This window comes from Bombina bombina, chromosome 1 (assembly GCF_027579735.1).
Source record: "Bombina bombina isolate aBomBom1 chromosome 1, aBomBom1.pri, whole genome shotgun sequence".
NCBI classification, from domain to species: Eukaryota; Metazoa; Chordata; class Amphibia; order Anura; family Bombinatoridae; genus Bombina; species Bombina bombina.
Window position 1 is genome coordinate 1,188,072,295 of NC_069499.1, and position 23,747 is coordinate 1,188,096,041.

General features: G+C 41.6%; 1 protein-coding gene across 1 annotated transcript in view; it reads left to right on the plus strand.

The window, feature by feature from the left end:
- CCDC43 (coiled-coil domain containing 43) overlaps positions 1–23,747 on the plus strand; it is a 183,426-nt gene that overhangs the window by 23,183 nt on the left and 136,496 nt on the right. The gene's annotated exons all lie outside the window — the stretch shown is intronic.

Sequence of the window (23,747 nt, forward strand, 5' to 3'; positions counted from 1 at the left end):
GTGAAAAGTTGGTCATCCCAGAGAAACTATGTAAAATGGACAAGTTCCTAGAGGTGCCGGGGCTCCCAGAAGCTTTTCCTATACCCAAGCGGGTGGCGGACATTGTTAATAAAGAATGGGAAAGGCCCGGTATTCTTTTCGTCCCTCCCCCCATATTTAAAAAATTGTTTCCTATGGTCGACCCCAGAAAGGACTTATGGCAGACAGTCCCCAAGGTCGAGGGAGCGGTTTCTACTTTAAACAAACGCACCACTATACCCATAGAGGATAGTTGTGCTTTCAAAGATCCTATGGATAAAAAATTAGAAGGTTTGCTTAAAAAGATGTTTGTTCAGCAGGGTTACCTTCTACAACCAATTTCATGCATTGTCCCTGTCACTACAGCCGCATGTTTCTGGTTTGATGAACTGATAAAGGCGCTCGATAGTGATTCTCCTCCTTATGAGGAGATTATGGACAGAATCAATGCTCTCAAATTGGCTAATTCTGTCACCCTAGACGCCACTTTGCAATTGGCTAGGTTAGCGGCTAAGAATTCTGGGTTTGCTATTGTGGCGCGCAGAGCGCTTTGGTTGAAATCTTGGTCGGCTGATGCGTCTTCCAAGAACAAGCTACTAAACATTCCTTTCAAGGGGAAAACGCTGTTTGGCCCTGACTTGAAAGAGATTATCTCTGATATCACTGGGGGTAAGGGCCACGCCCTTCCTCAGGATCGGCCTTTCAAGGCAAAAAATAGACCTAATTTTCGTCCCTTTCGTAAAAACGGACCAGCCCAAAGTGCTACGTCCTCTAAGCAAGAGGGTAATACTTCTCAAGCCAAGCCAGCTTGGAGACCAATGCAAGGCTGGAACAAGGGAAAGCAGGCCAAGAAACCTGCCACTGCTACCAAGACAGCATGAAATATTGGCCCCCGATCCGGGACCGGATCTGGTGGGGGGCAGACTATCTCTCTTCGCTCAGGCTTGGGCAAGAGATGTTCTGGATCCTTGGGCGCTAGAAATAGTCTCCCAGGGTTAGCTTCTGGAATTCAAGGGACTTCCCCCAAGGGGGAGGTTCCACAGGTCTCAGTTGTCTTCAGACCACATAAAAAGACAGGCGTTCTTACATTGTGTAGAAGACCTGTTAAAAATGGGAGTGATTCATCCTGTTCCATTAAGAGAACAAGGGATGGGGTTCTACTCCAATCTGTTCATAGTTCCCAAAAAAGAGGGAACGTTCAGACCAATCTTAGATCTCAAGATCTTAAACAAGTTTCTCAAGGTTCCATCGTTCAAGATGGAAACCATTCGAACTATTCTTCCTTCCATCCAGGAAGGTCAATTCATGACCACGGTGGATTTAAAGGATGCGTATCTACATATTCCTATCCACAAGGAACATCATCGGTTCCTAAGGTTTGCATTCCTGGACAAACATTACCAGTTCGTGGCGCTTCCTTTCGGATTAGCCACTGCTCCAAGGATTTTCACAAAGGTACTAGGGTCCCTTCTAGCGGTGCTAAGACCAAGGGGCATTGCAGTAGTACCTTACCTGGACGACATTCTGATTCAAGCGTCGTCCCTTCCTCAAGCAAAGGCTCACACGGACATCGTCCTGGCCTTTCTCAGATCTCACGGCTGGAAAGTGAACGTGGAAAAGAGTTCTCTATCCCCGTCAACAAGGGTTCCCTTCTTGGGAACAATTATAGACTCCTTAGAAATGAGGATTTTTCTAACAGAGGCCAGAAAAACAAAACTTCTAGACTCTTGTCGGATACTTCATTCCGTTCCTCTTCCTTCCATAGCTCAGTGCATGGAAGTGATCGGGTTGATGGTAGCGGCAATGGACATAGTTCCTTTTGCGCGCATTCATCTAAGACCATTACAACTGTGCATGCTCAGTCAGTGGAATGGGGACTATACAGACTTGTCTCCAAAGATACAAGTAAATCAGAGGACCAGAGACTCACTCCGTTGGTGGCTGTCCCTGGACAACCTGTCACAAGGGATGACATTCCGCAGACCAGAGTGGGTCATTGTCACGACCGACGCCAGTCTGATGGGCTGGGGCGCGGTCTGGGGATCCCTGAAAGCTCAGGGTCTTTGGTCTCGGGAAGAATCTCTTCTACCGATAAATATTCTGGAACTGAGAGCGATATTCAATGCTCTCAAGGCTTGGCCTCAGCTAGTGAGGACCAAGTTCATACGGTTTCAATCAGACAACATGACGACTGTTGCGTACATCAACCATCAGGGGGGAACAAGGAGTTCCCTAGCGATGGAAGAAGTGACCAAAATCATTCTATGGGCGGAGTCTCACTCCTGCCACCTGTCTGCTATCCACATCCCAGGAGTGGAAAATTGGGAAGCGGATTTTCTGAGTCGTCAGACATTGCATCCGGGGGAGTGGGAACTCCATCCGGAAATCTTTGCCCAAGTCACTCAGCTGTGGGGCATTCCAGACATGGATCTAATGGCCTCTCGTCAGAACTTCAAAGTTCCCTGCTACGGGTCCAGATCCAGGGATCCCAAGGCGGCTCTAGTGGATGCACTAGTAGCACCTTGGACCTTCAAACTAGCTTATGTGTTCCCGCCGTTTCCTCTCATCCCCAGGCTGGTAGCCAGGATCAATCAGGAGAGGGCGTCGGTGATCTTGATAGCTCCTGCGTGGCCACGCAGGACTTGGTATGCAGATCTGGTGAATATGTCATCGGCTCCACCTTGGAAGCTACCTTTGAGACGAGACCTTCTTGTTCAGGGTCCGTTCGAACATCCGAATCTGGTTTCACTCCAGCTGACTGCTTGGAGATTGAACGCTTGATTTTATCGAAGCGAGGATTCTGTTATCGATACTCTTGTTCAGGCCAGAAAGCCTGTAACTCGAAAGATTTACCACAAGATTTGGAAAAAATATATCTGTTGGTGTGAATCTAAAGGATTCCCTTGGGACAAGGTTAAGATTCCTAGGATTCTATCCTTCCTTCAAGAAGGATTGGAAAAAGGATTATCTGCAAGTTCCCTGAAGGGACAGATTTCCGCCTTGTCGGTGTTACTTCACAAAAGCTGGCAGCTGTGCCAGATGTTCAAGCCTTTGTTCAGGCTCTGGTTAGAATCAAGCCTGTTTACAAACCTTTGACTCCTCCTTGGAGTCTCAATTTAGTTCTTTCAGTTCTTCAGGGGGTTCCGTTTGAACCCTTGCATTCCGTTGATATTAAATTATTATCTTGGAAAGTTTTGTTTTTGGTTGCAATTTCTTCTGCTAGAAGAGTTTCAGAATTATCTGCTCTGCAGTGTTCTCCTCCTTATCTGGTGTTCCATGCAGATAAGGTGGTTTTGCGTACTAAACCTGGTTTTCTTCCGAAAGTTGTTTCTAACAAAAACATTAACCAGGAGATTATCGTACCTTCTCTGTGTCCGAAACCAGTTTCAAAGAAGGAACGTTTGTTGCACAATTTGGATGTTGTTCGCGCTCTAAAATTCTATTTAGATGCTACAAAGGATTTTAGACAAACATCTTCCTTGTTTGTTGTTTATTCCGGTAAAAGGAGAGGTCAAAAAGCAACTTCTACCTCTCTCTCTTTTTGGATTAAAAGCATCATCAGATTGGCTTACGAGACTGCCGGACGGCAGCCTCCCGAAAGAATCACAGCTCATTCCACTAGGGCTGTGGCTTCCACATGGGCCTTCAAGAACGAGGCTTCTGTTGATCAGATATGTAGGGCAGCGACTTGGTCTTCACTGCACACTTTTACCAAATTTTACAAGTTTGATACTTTTGCTTCTTCTGAGGCTATTTTTGGGAGAAAGGTTTTGCAAGCCGTGGTGCCTTCCATTTAGGTGACCTGATTTGCTCCCTCCCTTCATCCGTGTCCTAAAGCTTTGGTATTGGTTCCCACAAGTAAGGATGACGCCGTGGACCGGACACGCCTATGTTGGAGAAAACAGAATTTATGTTTACCTGATAAATTACTTTCTCCAACGGTGTGTCCGGTCCACGGCCCGCCCTGGTTTTTTTAATCAGGTCTGATATTTTATTTTCTTTAACTACAGTCACCACGGTACCATATGGTTTCTCCTATGCAAATATTCCTCCTTAACGTCGGTCGAATGACTGGGGTAGGCGGAGCCTAGGAGGGATCATGTGACCAGCTTTGCTGGGCTCTTTGCCATTTCCTGTTGGGGAAGAGAATATCCCACAAGTAAGGATGACGCCGTGGACCGGACACACCGTTGGAGAAAGTAATTTATCAGGTAAACATAAATTCTGTTTTTTTTGGATATGGACATGGATAAAATTAAAGCTAGTTTTTCGGCCCTTAATTATTGTATAATCTCCATGTCATGTACGCTTAGCCAGGGTAGATATAGCTCCCTCCACCTTAGGGACAGTTTGCCAAGAATCCCGAATGGTGTCTGATATGGAATACATTTTCTTAAAATTAGGAGGAGGAGAGAACGGTATACCCGGTTTGTCCCACTCCTTCTTTATAATCTCAGAGATTCTCTTGGGAATCGGAAAAACATCAGTGTAAGCGGGAACTTCCAGATATTTGTCCATTTTACACAATTTCTCTGGTGGTACCATAATAGGGTCACAGTCATCCAGAGTTGCTAAAACCTCCCTAAGTAACAGGCGGAGGTGTTCCAGCTTAAATTTAAAGGACGTGACGTCCGAATCTGTCATATGTAACAAACTTCCTGATTCCGAAAGTTCTCCCTCAGACAAAAGTTCCCTGACCCCCAACTCAGATCCCTGTGAGGGTACATCGGAAATAGCCAACAAAGCATCAGAGGACTCAGTATTTACATTGATTCCTGTTCTACTGCATTTACCCTGTAACACTGGCAACTTAGATGATACCTCTGTAAGGGTAGTTGGCATAACTGCAGCCATATCCTGCAGAGTAAAAGAATTAGACGCGGAGGAACTCTGCGTCGCTTGGGTGGGCGTTAAAGGTTGTGACACTTGGGGAGAATTAGGCGGCATATCCTGATTCTCTTCAGACTGAGAATCATCCTTAGGCACACTTTCTTCTGTTATGTGTGATCAGTCCACGGGTCATCATTACTTCTGGGATATAACTCCTCCCCAACAGGAAATGCAAGAGGATTCACCCAGCAGAGCTGCATATAGCTCCTCCCCTCTACGTCAGTCCCAGTCATTCTCTTGCACCCAACGACTAGATAGGATGTGTGAGAGGACTATGGTGATTATACTTAGCTTTTATGACTTCAATCAAAAGTTTGTTATTTTACAATAGCACCGGAGCGTGTTATTACTTCTCTGGCAGAGTTTGAGGAAGAATCTGCCAGAGTTTTTTACTATGATTTTAACCGGAGTAGTTAAGATCATATTGCTGTTCTCGGCCATCTGAGGGAGGTAAAAGCTTCAGATCAGGGGACAGCGGGCAGATGAATCTGCATTGAGGTATGTAGCAGTTTTTATTTTCTGAATGGAATTGATGAGAAAATCCTGCCATACCGTTATAATGACATGTATGTATACACTTCAGTATTCTGGGGATGGTATTTCACCGGAACTACTCTGTTAAAAGTCACTAATCCTTTTATTAAGTATTTATCATGTTAAACGTTTTTGCTGGAATGTAGAATCGTTTACATTGCTGAGGTACTGAGTGAATAAATATTTGGGCATTATTTTCCACTTGGCAGTTGTTTGCTTGTAATTGTGACAGTTTCGTTTCTCTTCACTGCTGCGTGTGAGGGGGAGGGGCCGCTTTTGGCGCTCTTTGCTACGCATCAAAAAATTCCAGTCAGTTACTCTTATATTTCCTGCATGATCCGGTTCATCTCTGACAGATCTCAGGGGTCTTCAAACTTCTTTGGAGGGAGGTAGTTTCTCTCAGCAGAGCTGTGAGAATTTTATATTGACTGTGAATAAAAACGTTGCTCTGTAATTTTTATGTCAAATTTAATTATTGTTATTTTACTAATGGGAACAAACCTTTGCTAAAAGTTGTGTTGTTTTAAAGTTTGATGCTATAACTGTTTTTCGGTTCATTATTTCAACTGTCATTTAATCGTTTAGTACCTCTTTGAGGCACAGTACGTTTTTGCTAAAAAAGATTATAACCAAGTTGCAAGTTTATTGCTAGTGTGTTAAACATGTCTGACTCAGAGGAAGATATCTGTGTCATTTGTTCCAATGCCAAGGTGGAGCCCAATAGAAATTTATGTACTAACTGTATTGATGCTACTCTAAATAAAAGTCAATCTGTACAATGTGAACAAATTTCACCAAACAGCGAGGGGAGAGTTATGCCGACTAACTCGCCTCACGCGGCAGTACCTGCATCTCCCGCCCGGGAGGTGCGTGATATTATGGCGCCTAGTACATCTGGGCGGCCATTACAGATAACATTACAAGATATGGCTACTGTTATGACTGAAGTTTTGTCTAAATTACCAGAACTAAGAGGCAAGCGTGATCACTCTGGGGTGAGAACAGAGTGCGCTGACAATACTAGGGCCATGTCTGATACTGCGTCACAGCTTGCAGAGCATGAGGACGGAGAGCTTCATTCTGTGGGTGACGGTTCTGATCCAAACAGATTGGATTCAGATATTTCAAATTTTAAATTTAAATTGGAGAACCTCCGTGTATTACTAGGGGAGGTCTTAGCAGCTCTCAATGATTGTAGCACCGTTGCAATACCAGAGAAACTGTGTAGGTTGGATAAATACTTTGCGGTACCGGCGAGTACTGATGTTTTTCCTATACCTAAGAGACTAACTGAAATTGTTACTAAGGAGTGGGATAGACCCGGTGTGCCGTTCTCACCCCCTCCAATATTTAGAAAGATGTTTCCAATAGACGCCACCACTCGGGACTTATGGCAAACGGTCCCTAAGGTGGAGGGAGCAGTTTCTACTTTAGCTAAGCGTACCACTATCCCGGTGGAGGATAGCTGTGCTTTTTCAGATCCAATGGACAAAAAATTAGAGGGTTACCTTAAGAAAATGTTTGTTCAACAAGGTTTTATATTGCAACCCCTTGCATGTATCGCGCCGATTACGGCTGCGGCAGCATTTTGGATTGAGTCTCTGGAAGAGAACCTTAGTTCATCTACGCTAGACGACATTACGGACAGGCTTAGAGTCCTTAAACTAGCTAATTCATTCATTTCGGAGGCCGTAGTACATTTAACCAAACTTACGGCTAAGAACTCAGGATTCGCCATACAGGCACGTAGGGCGCTGTGGCTAAAATCCTGGTCAGCTGATGTTACTTCTAAGTCCAAATTACTTAATATACCTTTCAAGGGGCAGTCTTTATTTGGGCCCGGTTTGAAAGAAATTATCGCTGACATTACAGGAGGTAAGGGCCACGCCCTACCTCAAGACAAAGCCAAAGCTAAGGCTAGACAGTCTAATTTTCGTCCCTTTCGGAATTTCAAAACAGGAGCAGCATCAACCTCCACTGCACCAAAACAGGAAGGAGCTGTTGCTCGTTACAGGCAAGGCTGGAAGCCTAACCAGTCCTGGAACAAGAGCAAGCAGGCCAGGAAACCTGCTGCTGCCCCAAAGACAGCATGAACCGAAAGCCCCCGATCCGGGACCGGATCTAGTGGGGGGCAGACTTTCTCTCTTCGCCCAGGCCTGGGCAAGAGATGTTCAGGATCCCTGGGCACTAGAGATCATATCTCAGGGATACCTTCTAGACTTCAAATTATCTCCCCCAAGAGGGAGATTTCATCTGTCAAGGTTGTCAACAAACCAGATAAAGAAAGAAGCGTTTCTACGCTGTGTACAAGATCTGTTATTAATGGGAGTGATCCATCCGGTTCCGCGGTCGGAACAAGGACAAGGGTTCTACTCAAACCTGTTTGTGGTTCCCAAAAAAGAGGGAACTTTCAGGCCAATCTTAGATTTAAAGATTCTAAACAAATTCCTAAGAGTTCCATCGTTCAAAATGGAAACTATTCGGACAATCTTACCCATGATCCAAAAGGGTCAGTACATGACCACAGTGGATTTAAAAGATGCTTACCTTCACATACCGATCCACAAAGATCATCACCGGTATCTAAGGTTTGCCTTCTTAGACAGGCACTACCAGTTTGTAGCTCTTCCATTCGGATTGGCTACGGCTCCAAGAATCTTCACAAAGGTTCTGGGTGCCCTTCTGGCGGTACTAAGACCGCGAGGGATTTCGGTAGCTCCGTACCTAGACGACATTCTAATACAAGCTTCAAGCTTTCAAACTGCCAAGTCTCATACAGAGCTAGTTCTGGCATTTCTAAGGTCGCATGGATGGAAAGTGAACGAAAAGAAGAGTTCTCTTTTTCCTCTCACAAGAGTTCCATTCTTGGGGACTCTTATAGATTCTGTAGAAATGAAGATTTACCTGACAGAAGACAGGTTAACAAAGCTTCAAAATGCATGCCGTGTCCTTCATTCCATTCAACACCCGTCAGTAGCTCAATGCATGGAGGTGATCGGCTTAATGGTAGCGGCAATGGACATAGTACCTTTTGCACGCCTACACCTCAGACCGCTGCAATTGTGCATGCTAAGTCAGTGGAATGGGGATTACTCAGATTTGTCCCCTACTCTGAATCTGAATCAAGAGACCAGAAATTCTCTTATATGGTGGCTTTATCGGCCACACCTGTCCAGGGGGATGCCATTCAGCAGGCCAGACTGGACAATTGTAACAACAGACGCCAGCCTACTAGGTTGGGGCGCTGTCTGGAATTCTCTGAAGGCTCAGGGACTATGGAATCAGGAGGAGAGTCTCCTTCCAATAAACATTCTGGAATTGAGAGCAGTTTTCAATGCCCTTCTGGCTTGGCCCCAATTAACAACTCGGGGGTTCATCAGGTTTCAGTCGGACAACATCACGACTGTAGCTTACATCAACCATCAGGGAGGGACAAGAAGCTCCCTAGCAATGATGGAAGTATCAAGGATAATTCGCTGGGCAGAGTCTCACTCTTGCCACCTGTCAGCAATCTACATCCCGGGAGTGGAGAACTGGGAGGCGGATTTCTTGAGTCGCCAGACTTTTCATCCGGGGGAGTGGGAACTTCATCCGGAGGTCTTTGCCCAAATACTTCGACGTTGGGGCAAACCAGAGATAGATCTCATGGCGTCTCGCCAAAACGCCAAACTTCCTCGCTACGGGTCCAGATCCAGGGATCCGGGAGCGGTTCTGATAGATGCTTTGACAGCACCTTGGAACTTCGGGATGGCTTATGTGTTTCCACCCTTCCCGCTGCTTCCTCGATTGATTGCCAAAATCAAACAGGAGAGAGCATCAGTGATTCTAATAGCGCCGGCATGGCCACGCAGGACTTGGTATGCAGATCTAGTGGACATGTCATCCTGTCCGCCTTGGTCTCTACCTCTAAGACAGGACCTTCTGATACAGGGTCCATTCAAACATCAAAATCTAACTTCTCTGAAGCTGACTGCTTGGAAATTGAACGCTTGATTTTATCAAAACGTGGTTTTTCTGAATCGGTTATTGATACCCTGATACAGGCTAGGAAGCCTGTTACCAGAAGGATTTACCATAAAATATGGCGTAAATACCTATACTGGTGCGAATCCAAAGGTTACTCCTGGAGTAAGGTTAGGATCGCTAGGATATTGTCTTTTCTACAAGAAGGTTTAGAAAAGGGTTTATCAGCTAGTTCATTAAAGGGACAGATTTCAGCTCTGTCCATCTTGTTACACAGGCGTCTGTCAGAAAATCCAGACGTCCAGGCCTTTTGTCAGGCTTTAGCTAGGATCAAGCCTGTGTTTAAAGCTGTTGCTCCGCCATGGAGTTTAAACTTAGTTCTTAACGTTTTACAGGGTGTTCCGTTTGAACCCCTTCATTCCATTGATATAAAATTGTTATCTTGGAAAGTTCTGTTTTTAATGGCTATTTCCTCGGCTCGAAGAGTCTCTGAGTTATCAGCCTTACATTGTGATTCTCCTTATCTGATTTTTCACTCAGACAAGGTAGTTCTGCGTACTAAACCTGGATTCTTACCTAAAGTAGTCACTAACAGGAATATCAATCAAGAGATTGTTGTTCCATCCTTGTGTCCAAATCCTTCTTCAAAGAAGGAACGTCTTCTACACAATCTGGATGTAGTTCGTGCCCTCAAGTTCTACTTGCAGGCAACTAAAGATTTTCGTCAAACTTCTTCCCTGTTTGTCGTTTATTCTGGACAGAGGAGAGGTCAAAAAGCTTCTGCTACCTCTCTCTCTTTTTGGCTTCGTAGCATAATACGTTTAGCCTATGAGACTGCTGGACAGCAGCCTCCTGAAAGAATTACAGCTCACTCCACTAGAGCTGTGGCTTCCACTTGGGCCTTTAAGAATGAGGCCTCTGTTGAACAGATTTGCAAGGCTGCAACTTGGTCTTCGCTTCATACTTTTTCCAAATTTTACAAATTTGACACTTTTGCTTCTTCGGAGGCTATTTTTGGGAGAAAGGTTCTTCAGGCAGTGGTTCCTTCTGTATAATGAGCCTGCCTATCCCTCCCGTCATCCGTGTACTTTTGCTTTGGTATTGGTATCCCAGAAGTAATGATGACCCGTGGACTGATCACACATAACAGAAGAAAACATAATTTATGCTTACCTGATAAATTCCTTTCTTCTGTTGTGTGATCAGTCCACGGCCCGCCCTGTTTTAAGGCAGGTAAATATCTTTTAAATTATACTCCAGTCACCACTTCACCCTTGGTTACTCCTTTCTCGTTGATTCTTGGTCGAATGACTGGGACTGACGTAGAGGGGAGGAGCTATATGCAGCTCTGCTGGGTGAATCCTCTTGCATTTCCTGTTGGGGAGGAGTTATATCCCAGAAGTAATGATGACCCGTGGACTGATCACACAACAGAAGAAAGGAATTTATCAGGTAAGCATAAATTATGTTTTCTTTACATAAAATATGCTTTTTACATTGTAAGGCCCTTTCAGTACAAGAGGTACACAAAGTAAGAGGGGGTTCCACAATGGCCTCTAAAAACATAGAACAAGGAGTTTCCTCAAGTTCAGACATGTTAAACAGACTAGCTATAGCCACAATAGTCGTTTTTAACCTTATTTATTGATTCAAAGAATTTTTAGAAAAAAATGTACTGCGCCTTTAAATAATAAAAGCGCAACAATTTTACTGTACTTAACAAAAACGAGTTTTTAGCACTAAAAAATTACACAGAGTAGTTCAAATTTGCCAAAAATTATTGCAGCATATGAGAAAAAGCTAAATCATCTTTTAAGTAGTCTTTTTTTTTTTTTTTATTCTGAAAATAAACTTTAAATAATAACAGCCCCTGCACCTCTCCACAGCTCTGCTGTGGCGCCTACCTGCCCCCTGGGTACACAAGATTGACTCAATAACGATCCGGTGACTGATATTCAACCTTTGCTCCCACCGGAGCAAGTGCCTGCTGCCTTCTAGAGAGAAGAAACTGCTCGTCTGAGCGCGCAAAATAGAACCCGCCCACTATGGACGTTGCATCAGCAGTCTGCCTAACCGCATGGGAAGCGGTTTGTAATAAGCCATGTGGTCCCCTTCACTCACACTTATATCATCGATAGGATCTTTCACCCAATATGAAATAAAGTGTTACAGCTGCCTCTCCCAATGTCAAGCCCCTTATAAAGATACATAACCGTAGTATCAATATGAGTGAAACAGGAATATCAGTAAACGTACTAATCCATATAGGTCTACTGCTTACCCCTTCCCTTACAGGGAATAATGTCAGCCAGTTCTGATATAGCAAGTCTCCTCAGAAATAAAAGACTGAACATACCTCAATGCTGCTTGTAGCATGACACCGTTCTCCACACTGAAGATTTCTCTTGCACTACCTTCAGAAGCTCTGTGGGAACTAGAATGGATCTTAGTAACGTCTGCGAAGATCATCAACCTCAGGGAAGAAAAAAGATCTCTTCATTCCTCTTAGGAATCCAGATTGATGATATCTCCCTGAGGAAAATAGTACTCACCGGTACCATTTTAAAATAAAAAAACTTCTTGATTGAAGAATCTAAAACTAACACCTCACTTTATCTCTTCCTATTACTAACACAGGCAAAGAGAATGACTGGAGGTGGAGGAAAGGGAGGAGCTATATATACAGCTCTGCTGTGGTGTTCTTTGCCACTTGCTGTTAGCAGGAAGATAAATCCCACAAGTAAGGATAAAATCCGTGGACTCGTCATATCTTGTAGAAGAAAATTAAAATATGGTTGCATAAGTGTGCACACCCTTAAACTAATACTTTGTTGAAGCACCTTTTGATTTTATCACAGCACTCAGTCTTTTTGGGTATGAGTCTATCAGCATGGCACATTTTGACTTGGCAAGAGTTGCCCACTATTCTTTGCAAAAACACTCCAAATCTGTCAGATTGCGAGGGCATCTCCTGTGCACAGCCCTCTTCAGATCACCCCACAGATTTTCAATCGGATTCAGGTCTGGGCTCTGGCTGGCCATTCCAAAGCTTTAATCTTCTTCTGGTGAAGCCATTCCTTTGTTTGGATGTATGCTTTGGGTCGTTGTCATGCTGAAAGATGAAGTTCCTCTTCATGTTCAACTTTCTAGCAGAAGCCTGAAGGTTTTGTGCCAATATTGACTGGTATTTGGAACTGTTAATAATTCCCTCTAGCTTAACTAAGGTCCCAGTTCCAGCTGAAGAAAAACAGCCCCAAAGCATGATGCTGCCACCACCATGCTTCACTGTGGGTATGGTGTTCTTTTGGTGATGTGCAGTGTTGTTTTTGCGCCAAACATTTCTTTTGGAATTATGGCCAAAAAGTTCAACCTTGGTTTCATCAGACCATAACACCTTTACCCACATGCCTTTGGGAGACTTCAGATGTGTTTTTGCAAAGTGTAGCCTGGCTTGGATGTTTTTCTTAAGAAAAAGCTTTCGTCTTGCCACTCTACCCCATAGCCCAGACATATGAGGAATAGGTGAGATTGTTGTCACATGTACCACACAGCCAGTACTTGCCAGATATTCCTGCAGCTCCTTTAATGTTGCTGTAGGCCTCCCAGACCAGTTTTCTTCTCATTTTTTCATCAATTTTTGAGGGACATCCAGTTCTTGTTAATGTCACTGTTGTGCCATATTTTCTCCACTTGATGATGATGATGACTGTCTTCACTGTGTTCCATGGTATATCTAATGCCTTGGAAATTCTTTTGTACCCTTCTCCTGACTGATACCTTTTAACAATGAGATCCCTTTGATGCTTTGGAAGCTCTCTGTGGACCATGGCTTTTGCTGTGGGATGCGACTAAGAAAATTTCAGGAAAGACCAACTAGTGCAGCTGAACTTTATTTGGGGTTAATCAGAGGCACTTTAAATTATGGCAGGTGTATGCTGACTCCTATTTAACATGATTTTGAATGTGATTGCTTAATTCTGAACACAGCTACATTCCCAGTTATAATGCAACCACATTATTTTAGTTTTTTTTTTGTTTTCTTCCTTCCACCTAAAAGATTTAAGTTTTGTTTTTCAGTTGAGTTGTACAGTTTATAGGTCACATTAAAGGTGGAAAAAGTTCTGAAATGATTTATCTTTGTCTCATTTTTTTTTTACATCACAGAAACCGGAGTTGTTTTTTTGTTTTTTTTTTAATTTAATTTTTATTGAGGTTGTGCGAAAATAATACAACACAAGAGGAGGAACATATCCTAAAACAAACATAAGATACAGTATAATGATTCTGCATACATAGAGAGAGATTACATTAAACCTGACATTTTTAACAGGGGTGTGTAGACTTTTTATACCCACTGTAGTTTTAGATTAGGTGAATGCATAGCATAATTCACGTTTAACAAAATTGACTTTCACTTTAACGGTAAGAAAATTGAAAAACGGTCTGGTCACTAAGGGGTTGATGAATCATTATAGTACAAAGCCCCAACATGCCTTTCTAAGAAATTTGTTAATTGCTTAGACATTTTGATCTCCAACACCTGTACCTTCTAAACACTTCACATGGGTTTTGGGTGCTGTGATGTAGGGGGTAAATACAGACTCAGGTTTCTTTAATAGAAACCTGGACATAGATATCAGGGGAAAAGAGTGAGTAAAGACAACAGGATAGAACTATCTCACAGAATGCAGGACAATTGGAAGTGTTATCATTTCTTTCTAATGACACGGTGAGTCCATGGATCATCATCAATTACTGTTGGGCATATCACTCCTGGCCAGCAGGAGGAGGCAAAGAGCACCACAGTGAAACTGTTAAGTATCTCTTCCCTACCCACAACCCCCAGTCATTCTCTTTGCCTGCAGTGCAAGGAGGAGGTGAAGTTTAGGTGTCTGACAAGAAGATTTCTTCAATCAAGATTTTATTATTTTAAAGCAGAGTAGGTTTGCTCTGATCTTTTCTGGGGTCTAGCCGTAGTCCACATCAGTCTCTTCAGTAGGGCAGTGGTGGCTTTTGAGCACTTGGGAACTTGTGAGGTACAATCCTCACTGCGCTTTCTCAAGAATTTGCTACCCTATTCAGAAAGCCTGAGTATGCTTACTCAGATTCTTTCTTCTTCCACAGGTTAATGTGAGGTATGGGAGCCTCTCAAACCAGGTGAGTTGCCCTGCTGCCGGTCAGATGATTTAAGGTAAGTGCCATATTTATTTTCTTGAAAGAAGGAGAATATTGGAACTTCTTCAGCTAAATGTTGCTTATGATAAAGAAGGGACGTTTAATTTTTCCCTGTTGTGAAAGGGTTAATATTATCAGGCAGTTTGACAGGGCACTGTGGACTGTGCTTGGGAGAAACTTTATTTTTGGTGGCTCAGTAAGTGCAAGCTCCGGTTAGGATCCAGGCTGTGTTTTTTTTTAATACAATTAAAGAAAACTTGTGTGAGAATTGGCTTCGTTATGCCGACGGATCCACTCGTTACTAAAAGGGGGAGGATCCCTGTTAGGAGGCGGGTATTTCCGTTGGTGCGCTTTCGAGGGCTCTGTCGTCTGTTGAGTGACGCAGTTGTCAGCTCCGTTGTCAGTGCTGCCATTGCGAGTCCCGATCGGATTGTTGGCTATATCTCTTCAGGCTACAGGACAGGTAGGCCTGTAAAAGACTGCTGAGGTGTTTTGGTGCCTGGGGAATAAATTGAGGGCTAATTTCTGTTAAATAAAAGTCCAGAATATTTAAAGGCACAGTAAAAAAAAAAAAAAAAAATTCTTTAAGTGCAAAGAAATAAAGTTTTATTTTTTACTTGTCATTTTTATTAAAATAGACCAAGATGACTTACTGTCTGTTACATGTCAACTTTGTTATGATTCTCAGGTGGAACCTCCAGTTCCATTTTGTTCCTCTTGTATAGAAAGAACGTTAAGTTAGAGAGATTTTTTTTATTTTTATTTTGAGCCACCATTAGCTAAGGCGGATGCTGTCCAGATGTCTTCTGAAGTAGTTATGCCGCAGCTTTCTCCTCAGGCGTCCCAATCTGTTCAGTCTCCACAGGCAGTGCTCTGCGTTTCCTCTCACAATCTGACAGGATTTTTTTGCAGGACATTACTACTCAAGTATCCTCTGCGGTATCTGACGCATTATCTGCTTTTCCCATGTTACAAAAAGGGCGTAAAAGGAAACTTAAGGAATCAGTAAATAAGGTTTCTGATTTGGTTGTGGCTACCCCAGGATATTTCGTCTCAGAAGTCTGAGGACGAAGATACTTCAGTAGAGTCTGAGGGTGAGATCTCAGATTCGGATAGTATAAGTCCATCCTCTGATGCTGAAGTGGTATCCTTCAGATTTAAGCTAGAACACCTCCGTATTCTTCTTAAGGAGGTTTTGGCTACCTTGGACGACTCCGACATGACGGTCGTGGTCAATACTAAGAAGTCCAGTAAGCTGAACAAATACTTCGACGTTCCCTCCGCGGTGGAAGTTTTCCCTTTTTCAGACCGTGCAACAGAGATTATTGCACGTGAGTGGGGGAGATCTGGTATCCCTTTTTCTCCATCTCCTATTTTCAGGAAGATGTTTCCTATAGCTGATTCCATCAAGGACTCGTGGCAGATGGTTCCTAAGGTAGAAGGAGCAATTTCCACCTTGGCTAAGAGGACTACTATTCCCATAGAGGATAGTTGTTCTTTTAAGGATCCAATGGATAAGAAGTTGGAGGCCATATTTAAGAAAATGTATATTCACCAGGGTCTCCAATGGCAGCCTGCAATATGTATTGCCACTGTCGCCAGCGCTGCAGCTTACTGGTTTGATGCGTTGTCTGATTCTATTCGGACAGATACTCCTCTTGAGGAGATTTAGGACAGAATTAAGGCTCTTAAGTTAGCCAATTCCTTTATTACGGATTCTTCCTTGCAAGTCATCAAGTTGGGAGCAAAAATATCTGGTTTTGTTGTACTAGCTCGCAGGGCTCTATGGTTGAAGCCCTGGTCCACAGACGTTTCATCTAAATCCAAGCTTTTGGCGATTCCCTACAAGGGTAAGACCTTGTTTGACTGAAATTATTTCAGATATTACAGGAGGAAAAGGACATTTTCTCCCGCAGGATAAGAGAAATAAAGGGGCGTCAGAATAATTTTCGTTCCTTTCGAAATTTCAGAGGTAAACCTCCCCCCCTTCTTCCAAGCAGGAACAGTCCAAACCATGTGCAGGAGTTCATCAGAGTAAAGCAGCTGGGGGTGCCATGCTATGGATATATGGATGGTGAGTAGAGCGCTGGATATACAGGGGGGAGGGGATACCACACAACTTACAATATGAAAAGATCCTTCGTTCTTTTCAGAAAAATGAAAACTGTAAAAGGTAGGAGTAAGTGCGCTAAAAAGCTAAAGGTATCCGATAATACAAAATATGTACTTTATCCTTGGTATATATAAACTTTTCATATAGATTATGTAGAATATAGAAGGTTAGATGTCTCTCTCTATAGAGATGTGAGTATATTAACCCCTTATGAACTAGACTAACCGGAATGCCTAAAGGGAAAAACCTTAATATATCTGTGTAATACCCTGAGGGTTAAAGAAAATATATATCAATAAGATCAGACAAGTAGATAGGAGTGGATAGTTGTGCACAAAATAGTTATACAAATTGATACTGTCCCTATAAATCTTAGGGTAATGGTAAAGGGTGATTCACTATATGTCACAAAGTTACGCTCAAAAGTGCTATAGTGTGTGTGTAGGTGAATTTGTGTATCATATCATTTCTTGAAATTACCTGGGAATTAAAAAATGCTTATTCTGGAAAATAGAACAGAGTTTCTCTATAGTTCTAAATAAGGTCAGAAAAATGAGAACTGTGATGTAAATCCATACTATCGCTAAGGGATAATTAAAGTTTATCCCAAAATAACGAGTATTCATTCTTATTTGTTGTGGGTCAATGGTTATATATCATATTCAGATAGTATAATGTGTACACATTGGAATATTTCTGTGTAAGTTATTCAAAAAGGAATGGTGAGAGGTCTAGTTCAGAATTTAGACCTTTAGGGTATAGTGTGTTATATTTATAAATTCAGCTTCCTTTATTAATAATTTCTTCTCTACAGGGAGTGCAGAATTATTAGGCAAGTTGTATTTTTGAGGATTAATTTTATTATTGAACAACAACCATGTTCTCAATGAACCCAAAAACTCATTAATATCAAAGCTGAATAGTTTTGGAAGTAGTTTTTAGTTTGTTTTTAGTTATAGCTATTTTAGGGGGATATCTGTGTGTGCAGGTGACTATTACTGTGCATAATTATTAGGCAACTTAACAAAAAACAAATATATACCCATTTCAATTATTTATTTTTACCAGTGAAACCAATATAACATCTCAACATTCACAAATATACATTTCTGACATTCAAAAACAAAACAAAAACAAATCAGTGACCAATATAGCCACCTTTCTTTGCAAGGACACTCAAAAGCCTGCCATCCATGGATTCTGTCAGTGTTTTGATCTGTTCACCATCAACATTGCGTGCAGCAGCAACCACAGCCTCCCAGACACTGTTCAGAGAGGTGTACTGTTTTCCCTCCTTGTAAATCTCACATTTGATGATGGACCACAGGTTCTCAATGGGGTTCAGATCAGGTGAACAAGGAGGCCATGTCATTAGATTTTCTTCTTTTATACCCTTTCTTGCCAGCCACGCTGTGGAGTACTTGGACTCTTGTGATTGAGCATTGTCCTGCATGAAAATCATGTTTTTCTTGAAGGATGCAGACTTCTTCCTGTACCACTGCTTGAAGAAGGTGTCTTCCAGAAACTGGCAGTAGGACTGGGAGTTGAGCTTGACTCCATCCTCAACCCGAAAAGGCCCCACAAGCTCATCTTTGATGATACGAGCCCAAACCAGTACTCCACCTCCACCTTGCTGGCGTCGGACTGGAGCTCTCTGCCCTTTACCAATCCAGCCACGGGCCCATCCATCTGGCCCATCAAGACTCACTCTCATTTCATCAGTCCATAAAACCTTAGAAAAATCAGTCTTGAGATATTTCTTGGCCCATTCTTGACGTTTCAGCTTGTGTGTCTTGTTCAGTGGTGGTCTTCTTTCAGACTTTCTTACCTTGGCCATGTCTGAGTATTGCACACCTTGTGCTTTTGGGCACTCCAGTGATGTTGCAGCTCTGAAATATGGCCAAACTGGTGGCAAGTGGCATCTTGGCAGCTGCACGCTTGACTTTTCTCAGTTCATGGGCAGTTATTTTGCACCTTGGTTTTTCCACACGCTTCTTGCGACCCTGTTGACTATTTTGAATGAAACGCTTGATTGTTCGATGATCACGCTTCAAAAGTTTTGCAATTTTAAGAGTGCTGCATCCCTCTGCAAGATATCTCACTATTTTTGACTTTTCTGAGCCTGTCAAGTCCTTCTTTTGACACATTTTGCCAAAGGAAAGGAAGTTGCCTAATAATTATGCACACCTGATATAGGGTGTTGATGTCATTAGACCACACCCCTTCTCATTACAGAGATGCACATCACCTAATATGCTTAATTGGTAGTAGGCTTTCGAGCCTATACAGCTTGGAGTAAGACAACATGCATAAAGAGGATGATGTGGTAAAAATACTCATTTGCCTAATAATTCTGCACTCCCTGTATATTCCCACCTCTCCAGTGTCTTTGTACTTTTTGTATTCCCCAATATATCAGATCCTTAGTGTTACCTTTATGGGTTAGTTTAAAATGTTTATATAAATGAGTGTCTTCCTGTCCATTTTTAATGTTGCCAATGTGTTCTCTTATTAGGTCTCTGACCATTCTTTTGGTTTCACCAAAATAAAAAAAGATTACAGGAACATTTGAGAATATAGATTGTTTTTATGGATACATCTTATAGTGTCCTTAATAATGTCCATGCTATGGCCAACTAATCACAGACCACCTAATCAATAATGAGATTTGTTGACAACTATTTTTATGATCAATCTTACTGATTAGTTGTATCAGCCCTACTTTACTGCCGTTGTCTTTATGCATGATAGGGTGCTTTGTGTGTGGTTATTGTAGATGTTACTAGGTGATGTAGATGTGTCAGGGTTCAGTATGTTGGGTTTACCTATTTGAGTATAAATGAGTTTTATGTGTCTAAGGGCTTCTAAAATTTAAATCTGGCTCCTCAATTGTTTGATCATTCTACAAATATTTATATTCAAATTTCTTCCATGTCTCATAAATCTGTCACTGGCTCATAAGTTTCATATATATATTTGTCAATCACCATATTAATCAACAACTAATATGCAAGAGTTTCCAGTGAGAATACTTTCACCTCTGTATATACAGAAATGTAGATGACATATGTTTTTCAGTGGTTATGCTGATGAATTGTAGCCAAAGTATAAGCAAATACAGGCATTTGGGGGGTGAAATCACTGCTTTGGAACACACTTGTAGCAGTTCTATTTGCCACGGATGTAGTGCCGTGGCTTCACAGATCTGTGATCTTGGTGCCTGTCGCCACTGGCATTCTGCTTTGAATTGTGCTTGGCAAGAGGCATTCAGCTCACCGTATGATGCCAGTACCCATAGGACAGAAATTTAACCTTTAACTTTTAACCCTTTGGCTGCTGTGTGCACCTGTGTGCTAAGCTGGTTTGGAGCTTTTTTGTTGCAGTTCACGTTTAAACACTTTTAGAAGTAAAGTTTGTGTGAATAAACTATATATATATATATATATATATATATATATATATATATATATATATATATATATATATATATATATATATATATATATATATATATATATATATATATATATATATATATATATATATTATAAATTATATTATAATTTTGTATTTTTTTTTCTTTCAGACCCAGCAAATTCAAAATATACCATTATTATATGTGTATGTATCATCATGTTTAAAAAATAGTGTGTAAAATGTGAAAAAAAGTGTTTGTTTTTTTTTGTTTTTGTTTTTTTTTACTCCTGACTCAATAATTAGTATGTAATTTTATTTTTCTAACCTCTATCATCAAAACCTGTGTGGATAAATATTTATAGTAGGTAACCTGTCTGAAATAAGCAAAAATTAAGAACATTTCACTGGGGTTTTTTTCCCCACGGTTTTATTGCAGGCATGTCAATTTGATAAATTATCAAAAACATAATCTTAGAATTTACTGTACCGTTTTCAGCAATTAAACAGTTCTAGCCACCTGAAAAATTAAAATGGAGCACACAAAGCACACATTTGCAGAAAATACACCCCTTGGTGCAAAGTATTTCTAGCATGAATTTGGGTTGCACAGCAATTAATGGAATAGGTTGCATTGCTTAAAAAAAAAATTCTAAGCAAAGAGCCATACAGGTGAAACTCGAAAAATTAGAATATCGTGCAAAAGTTCATTTATTTTACTAATGCAACTTAAAAGGTGAAACTAATAATATGAGAGACTCATTACATGCAAAGCAAGATAGTTCAAGCCGTTATTTGTCATAATTGTGATGATTATGGCTTACAGCTAATGAAAACCCCAAATCCACAATCTCAGAAAATTAGAATATTGTGAAAAGGTGCAATATTCTAGGCTCAGTGTCCCACTCTAATCAGCTAATTAAGCCATAACACCTGTGAAGGGTTCCTGAGCCTTTAAATGGTCTCTCAGTCTGGTTCAGTAGGAATCACAATCATGGGAAAGACTGCTGACCTGACAGTTGTGCAGAAAACCATCATTGACACCCTCCATAAGGAGGGAAAGCCTCAAAAGGTAATTGCAAAAGAAGTTGGATGTTTCCAAAGTGCTGTATCAAAGAACATTTAATAGAAAGTTATATGGAAGGGAAAAGTGTGAAAGAAAAAGGGCGGACAAGCAGCAGGGATGACCGCAGCCTGGAGAGGATTGTCAGGAAAAGGCCATTCAAAAGTGTTTGGGACTTTCACAAGGAGTGGACTGAGGCTGGAGTCAGTGCATCAAGAGCCACCACACACAGTGGGATCCTGGACATGGGCTTCAAATGTCGTATTCCTCTTGTTATGCCACTCCTGAACAACAAACCATGTCAGAAGTGTCTTACCTGGGCTAAAGAAAAACGGACCTGGTCTGTTGCTCAGTGGTCCAAAGTCCTCTTTTATGATGAGGGCAAATTTTGCATCTCATTTGGAAGCCAAGGACCCAGAGTATGGAGGAAGAATTGAGCGGAACACACTGCAAGATGCTTGAAGTCCAGTGTGATGTTTCCACAGTCTGTGTTGATTTGGGGAGCCTTGTCATCTGCTGGTGTTGGTCTGCTGTGCTTCATTAAGTCCTGGGTCAACGCAGCTGTCTACCTGGAGATTTTGGAGCACTTCATGCTTCCTTCCACAGACAAGCTCTATGGGGATGCTGACTTCATTTTCCAGCAGGACCTGGCATCTGCCCACACTGCCAAAATCACCAAAACCGGGTTCAATGACCGTGGGATTACTGTGCTCGATTGGCCAACAAACTCGCCTGACCTGAACCCCATAGAGAATCTATGGGGCATTGCCAAGAGAAAGATGAGAACGAACAATGCAGAAGAGCTGAAGGCCGCTATTGAAGCATTCTGGTCTTCCATAACATCTCCGCAGTGCCACAGGCTGATAGCTTCCATGCCATTGAGGCAGTAATTGCTGCAAAAGGGGCCCAAACCAAGTACTGAGTACATACAGTATGCATGCTTATACTTATCAGAGGTCCGATATTGTTCTATGTACAATCCTTGTTTTATTGATTGCATGTAATATTCTAATTTTCTGATATTGTGGATTTGGGGTTTTCATTAGCTGTAAGCCATAATCATCACAATTATGACAAATCACGTCTTGAACTATCTTGCGTTGCATGTAATGAGTCTATCTCATATATTAGTTTCACGTTTTAAGTTGCATTAGTAAAAAAAATTAACTTTTGCACGCTATTCTAATTTTTCGAGTTTTACCTGTATTCCACTTATTATTACATTGTCTATTTTTGTGCTAGCAATACATGTAGCCCCTCATTTGATGCGCCAAGGGTTGTACTTTCCAAAAATGTGTACTTTATTTAATATATCATAGTTTCCCAGGTTTCTATAGCTGTTTGGTTGCGGATATAACCCATAAAAGTTGAAAGTCAATTTTTTTTTTTTTAAACTATTTCAGGATTGCCATGTCTTCAATTAAACAGTTCTAGCAGCTTGGAAAATTAAAATATGGTTCACAAAGCACACATTTGTAGAAAGTACTCCCTTTGGTGCATCAAATGAGGGTCTACATGTATCTCTAGCACATATTTGAGGTGCACAACAATTAATGGAATATGGTGCTTTGTATAAAAAGTATATTTATTTATTTTAGCAAAGAGACATATTCCACTTATTACATGGTCTATTTTTGTGCTAGCAATACATGTGGCCCCTCATTTGAAGCGGCTTGGTGTGTACTTCTTAGAAATATTTAGTTTATTTACCATATGCATCATCAGTGAAGGAATCTGAATCTCAGTTCATAGAGAACTCGGCTGCTTTCTCAGCACTGAGATGCTTAGCCATAATTCTCTTTACAAAATTAAATGAATTATGTTGCTAGAAAATATATAATTTTTATTGCAAAAAATAAGCTTCTTTGCAGTAAAAATGCAGAAGTTTTAAAAGATGGAGAGAGCTGCGTAAAGAGGGTGTTTTACTCATCTTCCATGCACGCTAAAAGAGTGATTATAAAATTATTTATTTTTTTTTAAATAACATTCCTCTACCATTTATTAATTTGTAACCACATTATCCAGGTGATTATGGGATTACAAATATAATATTGGTCCGTATTGTAAAAGGGAATGCAACATTTCTCAGCTAGGTGATCACTGCGCTAACGCTGGTTACCACGGTGATCATTTAGCTATAATACTTAAACAGGTTTATTTTTATAAAATGTGTTTTGGGGGGTCTCTAGGCAATTTTGATCTTATGTTCCTTTAGAGACCCCCAAATACTTTTTTTTTTATTTTTTATTTTTTTTTATTTTTTATCCTAGACCCATTGTCATTGGAAAGGGTAGATGATTACCTTTCAAATGGTGGATCTTGGGGGTCTGTAGCTTCTTAGATGCCTGAGATACAGGCATCTAAGCAGCATGCCCCCATCTCCCTATAATTGACAATTGTCAGTTTTAAATAAAGTTGCGCAATGATGTCACCGGGAGGGGAGAGAAGCCCCGGCGATGCCTGTGAGTATCCAGGCCAGATCGCTGGTGTAGGAGTGGATGGGGGAGTTTGGGGGAGTGCTATCGACAGCTCAGAGCCGTCGTTGGCACCTGAGTCTGAAAATTTGTGATGGCTATT